Below are 17,201 nucleotides of genomic sequence, written 5' to 3'. Positions count from 1 at the left end.
TGATGCACCTCTTTCCTAGTCTGTATACTCTGGGACTGCTGGTAGCCCTAGGTCCTGATCTTTTTCTTTTGGTTTGTATGCATGGTAGCCTTGTGCCAGAGGCCAATGGAGGCTGCGTGTCTATCCAGTCCCACACCTCTTGTTGTGTTCTGACGAACTTCACCTCTCCAGCGGTCGCCACCTAGAGCTTGGCCGGGAACATCAAAGCAGATGATATACCCATTTGACATAGTTGTTTTTTTGCTTCTAAGAACATAGACCGCTGATGCCGGCCCTCTCTTGTGAAGTCCAAGCATATCATCACTTTGCTATTTTCCACTTTAAATTCTCCTCTATGACAGGCTTGCCCAGTATGTGGTCTCGGTCTTCTTAGTAAAATATTTCTGGCGACCATCGGCCCTGAGGATGCCCCCGGCTGCGGCTGCCTCACTGGAACCCTGTGCACCTTCTCCAGGGCAAAGAACTGCGAGAGCCCCTCCATAGTCACCTCTTCCTTCAGCCAACGTGTGAGATACTCCACCATGCTCATCCCTTCAGTCTGCGCAGGCAGACAAATTACTCCAAAGTGGTTGACCCAGGATCTGTTTTCGGCATCATCTGCCCTAAGCTCCAACGTGTGTACTTCCCCTTCCAGTTCAGCTAGTCTCCCTTTTGTTGCAATCAATTTCGGAGGGATCTCCACTAACTCTTGTTTTGTCGCAGTAACATGCTCCGCCAGGTGACAGTGGTCGTCTTTCATGATTTTCATATCCTCGACCACTATGTCAATTATCGCCTCGAGTACCTCTCTGGAGGTGGTTATTGCATGCAATATACCCTGGAGCGTAGGGCCCTGTTCAGAGCACAGCTAAGAATCTATTGTGTCCTCCTCCTGGCAAATGTTCACCAAGCTTTCCTGTGGGTATGCTCTCCGTGGCAGGATCTTTCCTGCGTGACACCATCCCCATATTGCTTTGGTTGTGCCCCTGGTCGGAAGTGTGTTTGATGGTGAAGAAAGGCCGGAGTTAGGTATGTGGGCAGCCAGCCAGTGCCCCTGTGGTGGTCCATCCGATAATATCCGAAGCAACAACCAGGGGCAGCCTTACGCATGTGCAAGCTGTGCACCTGCACAGGGCCGCCAAACCCCAGGGGCCGCCATGCCAATATATATCCTTAATATAATAATCCTCTAAGGATGGATACATATTTGCGTGGCGGCTCCTGGCAGGGATTTGGCGGCCTCCGGCTCTGTTCCTCTTCCAAACACCCTGACCCCATCTCTTCACTGGCCTTCGTGCCTGCGTTCCTCCGGGGGCCCCCTACCTACGCTCCCTGCCCAGGGCCGCCATGAGCCTAGAGCCGCCCCTGCAACAACTGTTGCAGGATCACAGTGTCTTGGTCCAGAGGGGTTGTATCGAAGTGTACCGGTGCTCCCCAGACCCTTATTGTTTGCATGAGGTTATCGGATGGGGAACTCTGGTGGGAACTCAACCGGTGAACGTCCTACTTCATGGACGCTTGGCCACACCCCCTCATTCACTTGTCCCACAATTCCATTTCTACATATTCATCTGTGCGCCATCATACCTCAGCAGAGGTTTTCAACAGCCATAATATTCAAAAGGCTTTTTCTGCACCTTATAGTTAGGGGGATAGCGAGTTCCCACTTGTCCCTGCTGTAAATGGCACCATGTTGGCTGTTGACTGAAAAGGAGTACTAATGACTATCATCTGTCAGACTACACATAAATTCAAGGAGGCAGCATCTGATACCTGAATAAAGTAGTTATTCCCTAGTACCTGAGGGGCACATGCATCAAGCATTTTACCGGTCACAAATGAGCTGATTTGCAGAATCGGCCCGTTTGCAACTTGAAAAATGCCTTTTCTGATGCATGCACCTTTTTGCATTCGCAAAATAGGTCCTCGCAATTTTTGTGATTACCTAAATTGCAAATGCATTTAGGGAATCGCAATTTGCGATTCCCTATTTGAGATGCCTGTAGCATGTCATAAATGCAAGTGTGCATTTTGGAAATGCTAATTACCATCAACTTGAAGTTGATGGTAACATGGATTGGAAAATACAAAAATAATGCATTTTTTCAATGCCCTAAGTAGCGCACACATGCCCTTAAGGCATGTGTGTGCTACACACTAGCATACTTACCTTTTTGTGGGGGGTGCTTCAGGGGTGCCTCGGGCCCCCAGGCACACTTGGATTTGCGTTCGCAAATTGAGATTACCAATTTGGTAATCTCAAATTGCGAATGCATTCCCGTTGCCCATAGGAATGAATGGGAATGCATTCCCTAATAGCGAATCGCAATTTGCGATTCGCTATTAGGGAACGTTAAGGATTCGCAATTAGGCATTTGCGATTACCAAATAGCGACTCTTAAAAATGTGCTATTTGGTAATCGCAAATGATTACCTTGATGCATGTGCCCCTGAGCTGTTGCTCTGCTCTTGCAAATGATAGTTCTGAAGAATTCATGCCAATCAAGAGGTGGAATGAGATTGCTCACTCTTGCTACCACCCTCTGGAATGCACATCTTAAGACAAAAAAACGTATCTGTGGCAGCACAAAGTGCCTTCTGAATAGGGTGACCAGATTTTGAAAATCAAATACTAGGACATTCCACAAACATAGAAGTGGGACGACAATTTTGGCATCAACCAGTGGACATGGAATGGCTTAATTGATGGCACCCAGCAACATAGAAAACAGACGACAATGAGGCAAAGCAGCGTTTACACACAAAACCAAATGTGTTGACTATATGGCATTCAGCTAAGGCCTGTTAACTTGTTCTGCACAGGAACAGGCGTGAGTACGAGTCTCTCTGTGGGTTCAGTCGACTCCTTCCAAAAACCAGAATATGAGCTAAATTGAATGAAATTTGCCAGAACAGATGTTGAAAACCCAGGCTTGTCCTGGACAGCCTGTACGCCTGGACACTAAACTTCAGAAAAGCTTCGCAATCTGCGCTCTAATGCAACATTTCAGCATGTGTGAGTATTTATGCTTACTGGCACCTAAGTGCAATTCAAACCAAGGCCAATTCTATATACCAATCGTGGCTGTCCCAAACCGTGCCTTCCACAAGGGTTTCAGCCTTGAAACAGCACCGTATCGCTTGAGGTCATAGATATGGGGCCATTTACATATTTCAACATATGACAATTGCTGGCGTTGCTCTTGCTGCCTATTCCAATAGTCCTGCTGACATATGCAGGTACTGTCCATTCCCAGTACAGCAGTCCAACAGAGTAGTTGTATTCTGTCCTTGTAAAAGTACAGCAGCATCACTGAGAAGTGCTCCTACTGCCCGAACTAGTACAGAAGCTCTGCTGAGAAGTGCACGTATGGTCCATTACTAGTTTGCAGCCATAACTAGAGGTTGTGGTACTGTTCTATTTCAATAAAATAGTGCTGCTGGGAATTGCAGGACCAGTCTGTCAGTAGTAAAGTGGTCCTGCTGAGAAATATAGGTATTGTTCATTACAAGTACGCCAACCCTGTGGAGAAGGTAAAATAGGCTATGTAATGAGTATAGCAGTCCTAATGAGAAGTGCTGCTGCTGTCCGTTACAAGTACAGAAGCTCTTTTAAGAAGTTCTCACTTTACCATTACAGGTATTGAAGCCCAGCTGAAAAGCGCAGGTACTAGCCATCCACATTGCCTGGGTATCGGCACTCAAAATCTAATATATAATCGATTCTTCCCCAGCCGCACTGGCTCTCCAGAGGTACTTGAATGTCAGAATGTTTTCAGAATTACTCACAGGTTAACCCCCTCGAGGTTTGTAAAGTCAACTGGCTGACAGGGTGTGGCAAAACTGCTGAACCTGTTGGACCACCACAACCACACCCAAAGGGAATGGCCCCAAAACAAACATGCTGCTGCACAGAGGGCACTTGTCCAGTAGCAACCTCCAGGTGGACAGTCTGTTTTGTTTGGTTAACCTTAAGAGCTGGGTTGAGAAATAAGGTGTTGTAGGATAAAAAACGTCGACGAGTATATAATACTTTAGAGGCTTGCAAACAAGCAACAGAGTTCTGAAATCAGCCTATTTCTTCTTTGGGAGCCAGTGGAGAGTCAGTAAACCACCCTAAGATGTGATATGTGTACACCAGTCAAGAACAAGGCAGAGGTAAGGCACTGACTCCTTGAAGCTGGACTATGGACTTGGTAAAACAGCCTCCCTGGAGTCCATTGAAAAGCTCAATTCTGCTTTTGTTTAGGATGACTTCCAAGTCATGCACCTTGTGAGAAGGATGTGGTGGACTTCTTTCCTTAAGAGCTTGTCCATTCAAACGGGAGTGAAGTCAAGTTGATGGAACACTGTAAAGAACTTTGGTCTTAGATATGTTAAAGGACAGCCAATTATGATACATCCACCTTCAGAGTTATCAGCTTGCGCTTACTTTGTGTCGGTAGTTGCAGATGGCGGGCAACACCAATCATTTTTGGAGGCCTCGTCTTACGTTTGTACCATAAGACTTTCACCCAGTGAAAAGCAAAAAAAAGCAGAACAGAGGAGGAATAGAAAGACAGGAAAACAGTGACAAGGGGAGACAAGCATTGCCATAGCCAATAGGTCTCGCTTTTGGGACCTTATAAGTCTTTAGTTATCCAACACAATATCCTTGGTGCAACATCAACTGTTGCATGGCTAAACACTTATAAGGTCACAAAGGCGAGACCTATTGGCAATGCTGATGCTTGTTTTTTCTCCTGTGTGTATGTAAAGCGCTCTGATACCCACAGGTCAAGCTAGCGCTATATAAAACTTGTAAAAAAAAAATATATATACTGAATGAGACAAGCTAAACAGAGTAACAACTGACAATTGGGCAGCACAGAAAGGATAGGACTAGAAACCACTCCATAGAACGTGGGTAGGACACTACTTAAACATGAGAGTAAAAGCAAACGGAAACTAAGTCTCACAATAAACTGACCAGAAAAAAAGCTGAAAAAGAGAAACTGGACAGCGACACACGTGAGAGGCAAAAACAGGGGGTAAGGATGAGCTACACCAGAAGAATACATCAAGAGAAATCAATCCATATGTGACCAAACACGAACGTGAGGCTAGCACGCGACCAAACTAATGATGCAAACAACAGACCAGAACCAAGAGAGGAGCACAGACGGGACCTGACGAGAGCCACAAGTGACCGACTGCACAGCAAAGATGGGCAAGGATAGTAATTACAAGTAACCAGAATAAGGCTGAATAAGCGCTAAACCGCATCGCTCCGTAGGGGTCGGATGCAGTGGTTCTGGGTGAGAGAGTGAGCACAGCATGAGGAGCGAGAGGGGAGAACGCTCACAGGTGAGTTACATGAGGTTAAGTGAATAGGAGTGGGGAAAGAAAGACGTGACAGGAGGGAGACAAGGAAGAAAAAAGGAAAGGAGACCTCAGAATACAGAAGGTGACATCGGGGGAAGATGAAAGACGCAGAAGGGGGATAGCGTGGGGAAAGAAGGGTCAGGAGGACTTCAGGACAATAACGGGAGCAGAAAAATGGAACCTGGAGGGGGCTAAGTGCATGACCTGGTGGAGGAGGGAAAGCAGAGAAGCATAGGGATGTTAGGGGGCAGCCTAGCACGAGAGAAGTTCGTAGAAGCAGAAGAAAGAGTGGGATAGCTTGTGGTAGAGCAATAGAGGGTACCGGGCGAGCCAAATGGGGCATAACATGAAGGGATGGTGGAAGAAGTGAGCAACATAAACGGAAAAAAATAAAGCAAATGAGTGCAAGAACAAGAGAGAATGGCACAGGGAGACTGAACGACAAGAAAGGGTGACGTGCAAAAGAGGAAAGAAAAGAGATAAACAAGCAAAAATAAAAGGAGACAAGGCCTGAAAGTAAATACATTTTGGTTATGTGGGGGAGAAGAAATGCGAAAACAAGGAGAAACACGAGTGACGGCCTGTGGCCGTCAAAGTGAAAGTGGGGGAGGAGAAATGCGACACGGCGGGAGGGGGCGGAGTGGGGAGAGCGGCATGAGGGTATGAAGCAGCAGGGGCCTTTGAAGTGAAGCTAAGCTTCACTTCAAAGGTGTGGGAGGAGTGCTGCTGGTGATTGACTGGCGATTTGATGATGTGCAAGCGCATTTTATGTCAATGCGCTTGCGCATTGACCTAAAAGCACACGGGCACAGCATCAAATCGCCAGTTAGGTAAACTCTCGATAAGCCCCTATATATCGAGCTGCGATTAAAGTGAAAGCGCAGTATGGGGCGCTTTAACCCCTTCGGTGCTCGTGACGAGACCAGCTCGTCATGAGTCACATGGAGCTGTGCTCAAGACGAGCTGGTCTCGTCATAAAAGCGCCCCTCCGCCCACGCGCTATTAATTTCCCGCCTGTGCGGGCGAATTAATCAGTGGGCGGGGTCGTGACGAGACCAGCTCGTCATGAGCACAGCTCTACCGTGACTCATGACGAGCTGGTCTCGTCACCAGCACCGCGGCGCAGTGCTCAACCCCCGCCCCCCCCCCCTGCACCGTGGGGGGAATTACCTCTACGTCCCTCGTCCTCGACCCAGTCATCACTCATGAGGTATTCCACACGACAGGAAACAAAACAGGAAACGCTTTTAGGCTCCACCCCCCCTCCTGCCAGGTGCTATATCACTACCAACCACCAGAAGCACATCCTGTTTTGTTTCCTGTCAGTGGTTTACTTGATGGGAGACGCTGGGGTGGGTGCCGGGAACTTACCTCCATCTTTTGTCCTGTGGTTCCTCCTCTGCTGGGCTCTGGGAGGCTCCCATGGACCTTCGTGGGATTCTTTGGAGTGGGGCTGCTGGGCTTCCCTTTCTCCTGCCCTTGGATGGGTTGACCTGGGATGCTGGGCTTCCCTGGTCTTCCTGCTTCTTCTTCGTTCCTGGTCTCCTGCTTCTGTATTCCAGGTAGGGGGGGGGCGCTGGTCTGCCTGTGCTCGCCCCTCCTCGGGGTGTTCTTCCCCCCCTTGTACCCTCCCTTCGGACCTCTCTCTGCTTATGGGGGCCCTGGGGTGTCTTCTTCGCTGTCTGGGTATGGTTCTGAGCGCTGTCTTCGGTGCGCGCTTTTTACCGCCCCCCCCCCCCTTCTGGTTCTGTGAGCGGTGGGGGCTTGAGGAGTTTGCTTTGTCACTGGGGGCCCCCGGTGCGCTTCCCGGCATTTCCCGGGGGGTTTCCGTCTGAGCACTGCTTCCTGGAGGCCGGGCGTCCTCGTTGTTGGTTTGCCCGGCCTCCTCTCGCGCTGCGTGGACCGCGCATGCGCAGTAGCACTCCACTTGCCTGACCTTGGGATGGCCGGTCGCCCGGGTGGGCTCCGGGCGCTCCGGTGCTTCGGCTGCTTTCTTCCTACCCTGTGGCGGGTCCTGGGCGTTTTTCGGCGCCCCTGCTTCCGGCATCGTTCCTGGTCCATCCGTTTTTTGATGTCAGGTCAGTTTTACTTCTTTGACGCGCGGATGCGCTTTTGGTGTTTCTCTCCCTCCCTCTTCTCCGGCCTGGCCTGTTGGTTGGTGGGGAGGTGGGGCCTTGCCTCCCTGTGGGTGTATTGGCCTATCCCGGTCCTCCCTGTGGGGGGTTAATTAGGGTGTACCAGTTTCTTTTTTATGTGCTCTGGGGGGTGGTGTTTGTGTGCTCTTGTGGTTTCCTTTGTTCCTGTGTGTGCTTTGGTTGTTCAGTCATGGGGAAACACCATCGCAAGAGGAAGCATACCTCTCCTATGCCTCCTTCTTCCTCGGATTCCGGTGGGGACTCTTCTCCTCCTCCTGTGAAGCGTGCCAAGGGGGATGATGATGATAGGATAAAGCGCCTTATCCTGGAGACTCTTTCTGATATTAGGGCGTCCAAGAAGGGTGCTGCTGGTTCTGCTGCGCTTTACTCTGATATTTCGTCATCTTCTGGGTCTGATGAGTCTTCTTCAGCTGCGGTGGAGCTTCAAGGCAAATACATTTCCAGGGATCTCTTGCCTGACGTTCTTTCCCATGTGCGTATTAACATGGGGTTTCCTGATGTTGCTGCGCCCTGTGTTTCTCAGGATTCTCTCTTGCCGCAGTTTAGGAAGCCTGTTGCCTCTTCTTTGCCGTTGCATCCCTTTGTCTCTGATGTCCTGCTGAATGAGTGGAAGGACCCTGATCATATCTCCATGCCCAGGTTTATGTCTAAGCTTTATCCATTACAGGATATGGCTGCGCAATTGCCTGATTCCGTTCCTGTGGACTCTGTTGTGGCCAGTCTTGTGGGACGTCCTTCTATGGCGGATGATAATATTCTGAAGGATGGTGTGGACAAGAAGGTGGGTTCTGCGCTGAAGAAGTCTTATGCTGCCTCTCACCTGGCGATTCGTTCTGGCATTTATGGGGCGTATGTTGCCCAGTCTCTGCTGACTGATTTCAAGTCCCTGTTTTCATCTATGCAGGAGGGTGCCAGCTGTCCGGACTTGCTGGAGTCTATGGAGCGCCAGGCGGAATTCCTGTCGGACATTACCTTTGATTCTGTGAGGGCTTCTGCTATGTCCTGTGGTTCCTCTGTGGCTGCCCGTCGTATCCTGTTGCTGCGTGATTGGAAGACGGATGCGGCCCAGCGCTCCATGGCTTTGCGGTTGCCTTTCACTGGTGCCCGTCTCTTTGGTGACTCGCTGGAGGAGAAACTTCACAAGGTCTTCAAGGAACGCAAACATACTTTGTCCTTTCGTGATCCTCAGCCCCGTAAGGGTTCCTCCTTCTCTGGTGCCAGGTCTTTCCGCCAGCCTTCCAGGTTTCAGCAGTCTTCCTTTCGGGGTCAGCGGGGCACTGGCCGGTCTTTTCCCAGGAAGTTTCAGAAGAAGTCCCAGCGTGGTGCCGGGTCTGGTCCGCAGCGTTCCTGACTATGCCGGCCTGGAGGTCGTTCTCGCTGGTGGTCCGCCTCTGGTTGGTGGGAGGCTTCGCCAGTTCCTTCCTGCTTGGCACCGGACTACCACGGACAGATGGGTGCTGGATGTCTTGTCGAGGGGCTACCGGATCGAGTTCTTGTCCCCTCCTCCCCCCTCCGGAGTGGTGGTGACCCCTTCTCCTCGGGATGCCTCTCGCTGTCTGGCCTTGTCGGACGGGGTTCAGTCTTTGGTCAGCAAGCTTGCGGTTGTTCCTGTCCCTCGGGCGGAGAGGGGGTTGGGTGTCTACTCCATCGTCTTTGTGGTACCGAAGATCACGGGGGGATTTCGGGTGGTCATCAACCTCCGGGGTTTGAACTTGTTCGTTAGGAAGATCCCGTTCAAGATGGAGACTCTCCAGAAGGTTATCCCGCTGATTCAGTCCGGTTGGGTGTTCTCCACTCTGGACCTCCAGGATGCGTACCTGCACGTCCCGGTGGCTGTGAGGGATCAGCGTTTCCTGAGCTTCTGCCTGGAGGGCCGTCATTGGCAGTTTTGCGTCCTTGCCTTTGGTCTTCGGTACGCCCCCCGGGTGTTCACCGAGGTGGTGGCTCCCTTGGTGGCCCATCTCCATCTCCTGGGGGTGTCGGTGTTCCCGTACCTAGACGACTGGATGGTGCAGGCTCCGTCCCTGGAGGTCATGTCTCGCCACCTTCTCTTGACCATGTCTACGCTCAGGGACCACGGGTTCTTAATCAACTTGCCGAAGTGCCACCTGGAGCCTGCCACTCGGAGGACCTTCATCGGTGCTGTGTTCGATTCCGTGTTGGGGAAGGTGTTCCTGCCGGAGGCCCGGATTCTCCGCCTCCAGTCTTTGCTGAGGAAGTTGTTGTCTTTGCCCTCGGCTCCCCTCCTTCAGTGGCTGGAGGTTCAGGGCCACATGGCTCCTTCTGTCTTCACCGTGCCCTGGGCCAGGGTTCATCTGCGCCCTCTGCTGTGGCATGTGCAGCGGTGGGTCCCGTTTCCTGTCCTGGATTATGCGGTTTCTGTGCCTGCGACTCTGGACGTTGTGTCTGCGCTTCAGTGGTGGCTGGATCCGTGCCACCTTTCTGTGGGGATGTTGTTTCGTCTGCCTCCTCCTCTGGTTGTGACCACAGATGCCAGCGCCTCCGGCTGGGGGGCGACTCTGGATCATTGGGCTGTGCAGGCTCGTTGGCTGCCGTCGGAGTCTCGCAGGTCTTCCAACTGGAGGGAGTTGTCTGCAGTGGAGAGGGCGCTCCGCCTTTTCCATCTTCATCTGAGGGGTTGCCATGTCCTGGTGAGATCGGACAACACGGTGTCTGTGGCCTACATCAATCACCAGGGCGGGACCCGCAGTTCTTCCCTGATCCTGGTGGCCTGCTCCATTTCGGACTGGGCGGAGAAGAATCTTCTGGCCCTGTCTGCTCAGCATATTCGGGGTGTGGACAACGTGGTGGCGGGCTCTTTGAGCCGGAGGTTTCCTTCGTCTCTGTCCCTGTGCTTGGCCCCCCGGACCTTTCGCTTGCTTTGCCTGCGGTTCGGGACTCCTTGTCTGGACTTGTTCGCCTCCCGGTCCAATGCCCTGGTTCCCCTGTTCTGCTCGAGGTCTCCGGAGGTGGGCGCCTGGGGAGTGGATGCCTTGTCTCTCCGGTGGCCTCCTTGGCTTCTTTATGCCTTTCCTCCCTTTCCTCTGATTCCTCTGATTCCTGCCTTCTTGCTGAAGGTTCAGCGGGAGGGGGCTCAGGTTGTGGCTGTTCTTCCTCATTGGCCGAGGAGGTCCTGGTTTCCACTGCTGCTGGGCCTAGCGGTGGGCCCCCCTTGGCTTCTGCCCCGCTACCCCTCTCCTCTGAGGTCTCAGTCCCTTCTTCTGGTTCCCCTCTCCTTGGCGGTCTGGAGGTTGAACGGTTGTCTCTTGGGGTCCGTGGTCTGCCCGACCACATCATTTCTGTGATGCAGGCCTCTCGTAGGCCGTCTACTTTGTCTTCTTACTCGAAGCACTGGTCTTCTTTCTCGGGGTGGTGTTCCTCTTCTGGTTTGTCTCCTACCTCTTGCCCTGTGTCTTCTATCCTTCAGTTTTTTCTGGATGGTTTTCAGAAGCGGTTTGCTGTGTCTACCTTGCCTGGTCAATGGGCTGCTATCCGGGCCTTCCGGGACCCGGGTTCTTTTCTTGCTTCTGATGGCCTTTTAGTTTCTTGGCTGTTTCGTAGTTTTTCTCTTTCTTCCCCTTCTGTTCGTTCTCTGGTTCCGCCTTGGGATCTCTCTTTGGTGTTGGGTGTTTTGCAGTCTTCCCCCTTTGAGCCTTTGGAGACTGTGGACCTTAAGTTTCTGTCCTACAAAGTTGCCTTTCTGGTGGCCATCACTTCTGCGAGGCGGTTGGGTGAGCTTACGGCTTTGCGTTGTTCCCCTCAGTTTTTGCGTTTTCTGGATGACGCTGTGGTGCTCTCTTTGGATCCTGGTTTTGTCCCTAAGGTCCGCTCCCGTTTCCATTCCTCTCAGGAGCTGGTTCTTCCTTCTTTGTGCCCTTCTCCTTCTTCTCCTTCTGAGCTGTTGCTTCATTCTCTGGACTTGAGGCGTGCCTTGTCTGTTTATGTGGCTCGTTCTGGGGAGTTTCGCACTTCTGATTCTCTCTTTGTCACCTTTGGTTTGGCTGGTAAGGGTAAGGCTGCTTCCAGGCTCACCTTGGGTCGTTGGATTAAGGCTGTCATCACTCTTGCCTATCGGGGTGCTGGTTTACCTTGTCCGGCGGGGGTTCAGGCGCGTTCCACTCGGGGCGTGTCTGCCTCCTGGGCTGCTTTCCTTGGTGTGACTCATGACGAGCTGGTCTCGTCACCAGCACCGCGGCGCAGTGCTCAACCCCCGCCCCCCCTGCACCGTGGGGTGAATTACCCCCGCAGCAAAGGGGTTAACAAAAAGAAGTATTTGTTTGTTAATAGAAAATAAAAACATGCAGCCACGTTTGGTGCCGCACATAAAGCAAAGACATGGCCGCCACTGTATGAGCGTGCCGTGCTGTGAAGAACTTTTTTTTTCAAACAGTGGGGGTGAGGGTGTCATGCCTGCAACAGCAGGCAGGAGAAAACCATTTAAGCAATTAGTGCTCGGAGGCTCGAATTAAAGCCTACAGAGTAACAACATATGTAACGGGGGTGAACTCATGGTAGGTTACAAAATGAGTCAAGACGCGACTACTAAGCCTATTGACCAATGAATAGCCATAGTTTCCACAGAACAATGACACAAGCCAACCAAAAATATGGGCGGAGCTTCAAGTCCATACCTGAATACAGCATGCCTTGCAGAGCAGCGCATTCACTGCCCAGGTGCAACCTAAAAACCAGGGATGAAAAAACCTGCAAGAGTGAGCTAACTAGACAGGAAATGTCGGGTTGGAGAGAGAGATGAGGTGGAATCAAGAACAGGCAGCCTTTCGGCAGCCCGCTCCCAAGAAACAGTGGTGAGCACTCCAACAAGGGTCTGGCTAGGCTCTAAGAGCTCATGCACGAGCTGAGCATTTATGAATATTTATCAAGTGAACCATGCCACCATGTAAAAATATATGACATTCTCTTCGAAATTCCAAAAAGTGTATTTCTTTAACACATGAAAGGGTTTCACCTTAGAATAACCGATTATATAACTGTATTGAGAGACTTTTATAACAAGCATTATAAATGCAATAGGGCTCGCATTAGGAAAGTTTGAGCTATTGGTCTTATAAATGTTTTTTTTTTATTTATGTGTTATTTTTTCAATTAGTTAAATTAACAGCTTTGTCATTTACAATGCCAATAGTGATAACTTTCGCAAATGTGACACCTATAGCATTTGTAATGCAACATGTTTTGTATTTACGTGACTTGGATGTATCTAATCTACCAGTTTCTATAAATTTGATTGAAAGTAATCTGATGTCAGTAAACATTCAACCCTTGTAATAAGTGTTGCAGCTAAAAACGTTCAATGACTTGTTTCCTCGTGCAAGGGACTGCTATAGCTATGTGTGCTTTTTGAGATACAAATGTTTTTTTGCTTGTGAACAATTTGTTTTATTCTATGTTAACGAGGGTTCGCAGCTTCCTCAACAATAACGTTTTATCAAAACAAACGTGGCAAATCCAACATTGGCAAGCCAAAAGGATGCTAACCAATGCCATACCTAATATTGACTGTCTAAGCTTTTTTTTTTTAATGAATTTTTTTTTTTTACATGAAACTGCACCTGCTTATGTTTTCTGTTTTTTGACGTATCTCGCTCCTAGGGCTAAAAATATAAACAAAATGCAGCATTTCTTAATAATTGCATATTCCTTGCTGATAGACTGATGGGGCATTGATTTTATTTTTATATCATGTAAAAATTGCTTCCATGCCTGCAAGTACACATATGACCGATTCGAAGGAAGATTATAACCTTCCTTTACAAATGGAAATGTTTATATTGGCTCCTGAGCACATATGTAATATAATTGCAAGGCATCGAGGGTGGTCGGGTCTCTTATTTCATCACGAGAGAATGATCGTATTTAAAAAAAAAAAAAAAAAAGTATTTCTCCTGCTTGTATGGCAATTGACGAGATTTGCAAGTGCTTACAACCCAGTGCACCTTGTTTCATTTTTATATTTCTTGAAGGACATACCATAATCGATAGGTTGGATTTAGCTGATCCTGTTTGAGTTCAACTTTTGAGGTTTTGTTTTTACTTAGAAGTAAGAGGCTAATTATGGATTTGGTGAAAAATGTGTGTTTACTTTTCGAATGCACCTACAAGGTTGAAATTATGCTAATCACGGTCTACATATGCCAGATTGTTCACTAACCTGATAGTTTTTCATAGTCTTTGCCAGTGCCCTCCCAGTTAATGTAGGAGTCCGACTGTCAAGAGCGCATGAAAGGGCTTGTGTTGTGTGACACATTTGTCATTCATGTTTTAAATACGAGTTGTGCTTGATTTTGCTGCTAACGGGAGTGCATGGGGGGTCGCACTGAAAAACGTAAAACCTGTTGCTTCTGTTGATGATCCAGCTCTCTCCTGCAGAGACTATTAAATCCACTACCAACAGTAAACAAAAAGTAACGCGTGCATACTAAAACAAGTCACCAGAAGTCACGAGAAGAGAAATGCAATCTAAAGTAGATGCATAAAAGGAGACACGGCCAGCGGCCGTGAAACTGAAAGTACGGCCGGCCGGCCGGCCGTGAATAATTAGGGGAGGAGCGTACGCTGAGAAGCTGCCTTTGATGTGGTAATGCGAGGCAGGCAGGCAGGCGGCTGGTGGCATTGTGCACGCGCTTTTTAGGGCTTGCGCTTGCGCAATGACCTAAAAAGCACATGCACTCCAAGAAATCGCCAGTGGAATCGTGCTTGTTTAAACGCTGTTTAAGCCCCTATAGAGCTTCGCCAGCTGTGCGCACAGCAGGCGAGCCCTAAAAAGTGATAATTTTCAAACATCAGCTTATAAACATTCCCTACCCCTCCCTGACAAAATATGCCATTAGTGAGCTAAGGGCAAGGCCGTTATCAAATGCTCCCTATATAGGGACTGGTTTCTTATTATAAGTGGAGCAACAACCGCAAGAGATTATTGTACTGGTGCTCTCATACGTAATAATGAAGACAAAGGATGCTCGGTGGAAAAACAAATGTGCCTAGTATCAAAACATTAGGTAAAGCAGAGAAGCAAGGACTGATTCCAAGTTCTCTGGTTTCACTTTGTGTAATTCAGCAACCTAATGGCTATCCCTTCTCCTCTCCTTTTTACATCAAACGTTAACACGTGGTCTTTAATTGCTGACGCGTGGGGATAGAGCGCGGGTGGCAGGAAGAAATTACATGAAAGTCCTGTCCATTTTCAGCTCGAGGTTTCAAGAAGACCGCAAGCGAAGCCACAGCCAGTCATTTGGCTCAACCATCCTCCAGCTTTCAGTGGCTCACCCACATCCACTAAGAAACACATTGTGCTCTGCACTTTAAACAATAGAATAAAAATTAAGCACAGGCTACATTCAAGCCCTTCACATTTGTTTGTGCATCTGTAGTGCTGTTTGTGTGTCTGAAAACGGTCTGCCTGCATGGGTACATGGTCTCTGGAAATGTGGAAATTAGAGAATGGGCCAACTAAACAAGACATTTAAAGGGAAACAAGCATTGACAAGACTAGCCTATGCAAGAGCTATTGGTTTTGCCAATATGTTTTAGCCAAGTCGTACCTCAGCGTGGCTGCTGTTCAGCATGGCTAAAAGTTAGTGGGGTAAAGGACAGTGGCACAGAGTGGACTGTCGTAAAGTGTAGTAGAGTGGAGTGTTATGCTATGGAGTCGCGTAGAGTGTAGTGTAGAAGAGTGTCGTGGAGTGGTGTAAAGTGTCGTGGAGAGAGTAGAATGTCATACAGTGGAGTAGAAATGAGTAGAGTGTCCGAGTGGAGTAGCGTGGAGTGGCACTGTGTGTTGTGGAGTGGTGAAGAACAGAGTGGAGTGGTGTAGAGGGTGTTGAGTGGCGTAGAGTGGAGCAGATTGTCGTAGAGTGGAGTGGCATAGAGTGGAGTAGTGTAGGAGAGTGAGGTGGCAGAAAGTGTAGTAGAGTGTGGTAGAGTTCCGTGTCATAGTTTGAAATGGCAAACAGTTGAGTGGTGGAGTGGAGCAAAGTGGACTAGTGTGTCATAGAATAGAGTGGAATGGAGTAGCATAGACGTAGTTACGTAGAGCATCAAAGTGGAGTAGTACCATAGAGTGGAGTAGAGTGGAGTGCCGTAGAGTGGCCTAGAGTGAAATGGCGCAAAGTACAGAGTTGCAGAGTAGATTGGCATACAGTGCATTGGTTTTGGGTAAAGTGCATAGACCGTATTGGCATAGAGAACAGTGATGTAGAGTAGAGTGGGGTAGAGTGCAGTAGAGTGGAGCAGTGCAGGAGAGTGGGATGGCATTGAGTGGAGCACTGTGTTGTAGAGGCAAGTGGCATAGAGAGTCAGAGTGAAGCGGCATACAGTGGAATGGTGGAGTGCAGCAGAGTGGAGTAGTGGGTCGTAGAATAGGTTGGAATGAAGTGGCATGCAATGACATGGACGGAGATGTGTAGAGCGTTGTAGAGTCGAGTAGTGTTGTAGAGTCGAGAAGACTTTAATGCAGGAGAGCGTCATAGACTGTAGTGTTGTAAAGTGGAGTTTCGAAGAGTGGCCTGAAGTGGAATAAAGTACAGTGGTGCAGAGTAGATCGACGTCGACTGCAGTGGCATTGAGTACATTCATTTTGAGCTAAATGGTCTAGACTGCTTTGGAGTACAGTGCAGTAGAGTGGTGCAGAGTAGATTGCAGTGGCGTAGAGTGGAGTAGATTGGTGTAGAATGCCGTTGGGTAGAGTAGATTGTTTTAGAGTAATGTGCCGTGGCGTAGAGTGGAGCAGTGTAGGGTAGAGTGCAGAGGTATAAAGTAGAGTAGAGTAGCATAGAGTACAGTGAGACGGTGGAGTGCAGTGGTGCCGAATAGAGAAGAGTGGAGTGGTGTAGAGTGGAGTGGCACAGAGTGGAGTGGCACAGAGTGGAGTGGCGTAGAGTGCAGTGGCGTAGAGTGCAGTGGCGTAGAGTGCAGTGGCGAAGAGTGCAGTGGCGAAGAGTGCAGCGGCGAAGAGTGCAGCGGTGCAGAGAGTGCAGTCTGGCAGAGTAGAGAGTTGTAGAGTGCATTGGCGTATAGTACAGTGGTGCAAAGTACAGTACAGTGGTGCAGAGTGCAATAGTGTAGAGTGGCGTGTCGTAGAGTGTTGTAGAGTAGCATAGAGTGTTGTAGAGTAGAGTAGTATAGAGGGAAAGTCAGAGTGGAGTGTCAAAGAGTGGAGTAGTGTTGGAATGTGAGATGAGCAGAGTAGAGTGTTGTAGAGTTGTTTGTCAGAGGGAAGTGGCATAGGGTGGCAGTGGAGTAGTGTGTCATAGAATAGAGTGGAGTAAAGACGCATGTAGTGGCATAAGCGGAGTTGCTTAGAGAGTGTAGTAGTGGCATAGTGGAGTAGAAGTTTAATGGAGTAGAGAGTCACAGTGTAGTAATGTAGAGTGAAGTGGCAAACAGAGGTGCAGAGCAGATTTGTGTAGAGTGCAGTGGCGTTGAGTGCATTGGTTTTGAGTAAAGTTGTGTAGACTGCATTGGCGTATAGTGGAGTAGAGGTGAATGGTGCAGAATAGATTGCAGTGACAGAGTTCAATGGCGTAGAGGGGAGTGGCTCAGAGCGGAGTTGAGTGGCTTAGAGCGCGGTGGTGTAGAATAGATTATTTCAGAGTAGTGTGAAGTGGCGGGGAGTAGTGCAGGGTAGAGTGTAGTGGTGCAGGGGAGAGTGTAGTGGTGCAGGGTCGAGTTCAGAGGTGTACA

At 49.3% G+C, this 17,201-nt stretch overlaps 1 protein-coding gene across 3 annotated transcripts in view; it reads right to left on the bottom strand.

Moving 5' to 3' along the window:
- Positions 1-17,201, bottom strand: part of CSDC2 (cold shock domain containing C2) — a 197,945-nt gene that overhangs the window by 122,140 nt on the left and 58,604 nt on the right. The window lies entirely within an intron of this gene.

The sequence above is a fragment of the Lissotriton helveticus genome, chromosome 1_1, assembly GCF_964261635.1.
Source record: "Lissotriton helveticus chromosome 1_1, aLisHel1.1, whole genome shotgun sequence".
Taxonomy (NCBI): Eukaryota; Metazoa; Chordata; class Amphibia; order Caudata; family Salamandridae; genus Lissotriton; species Lissotriton helveticus.
This window is presented reverse-complemented; position numbering and strand designations above follow the sequence as displayed.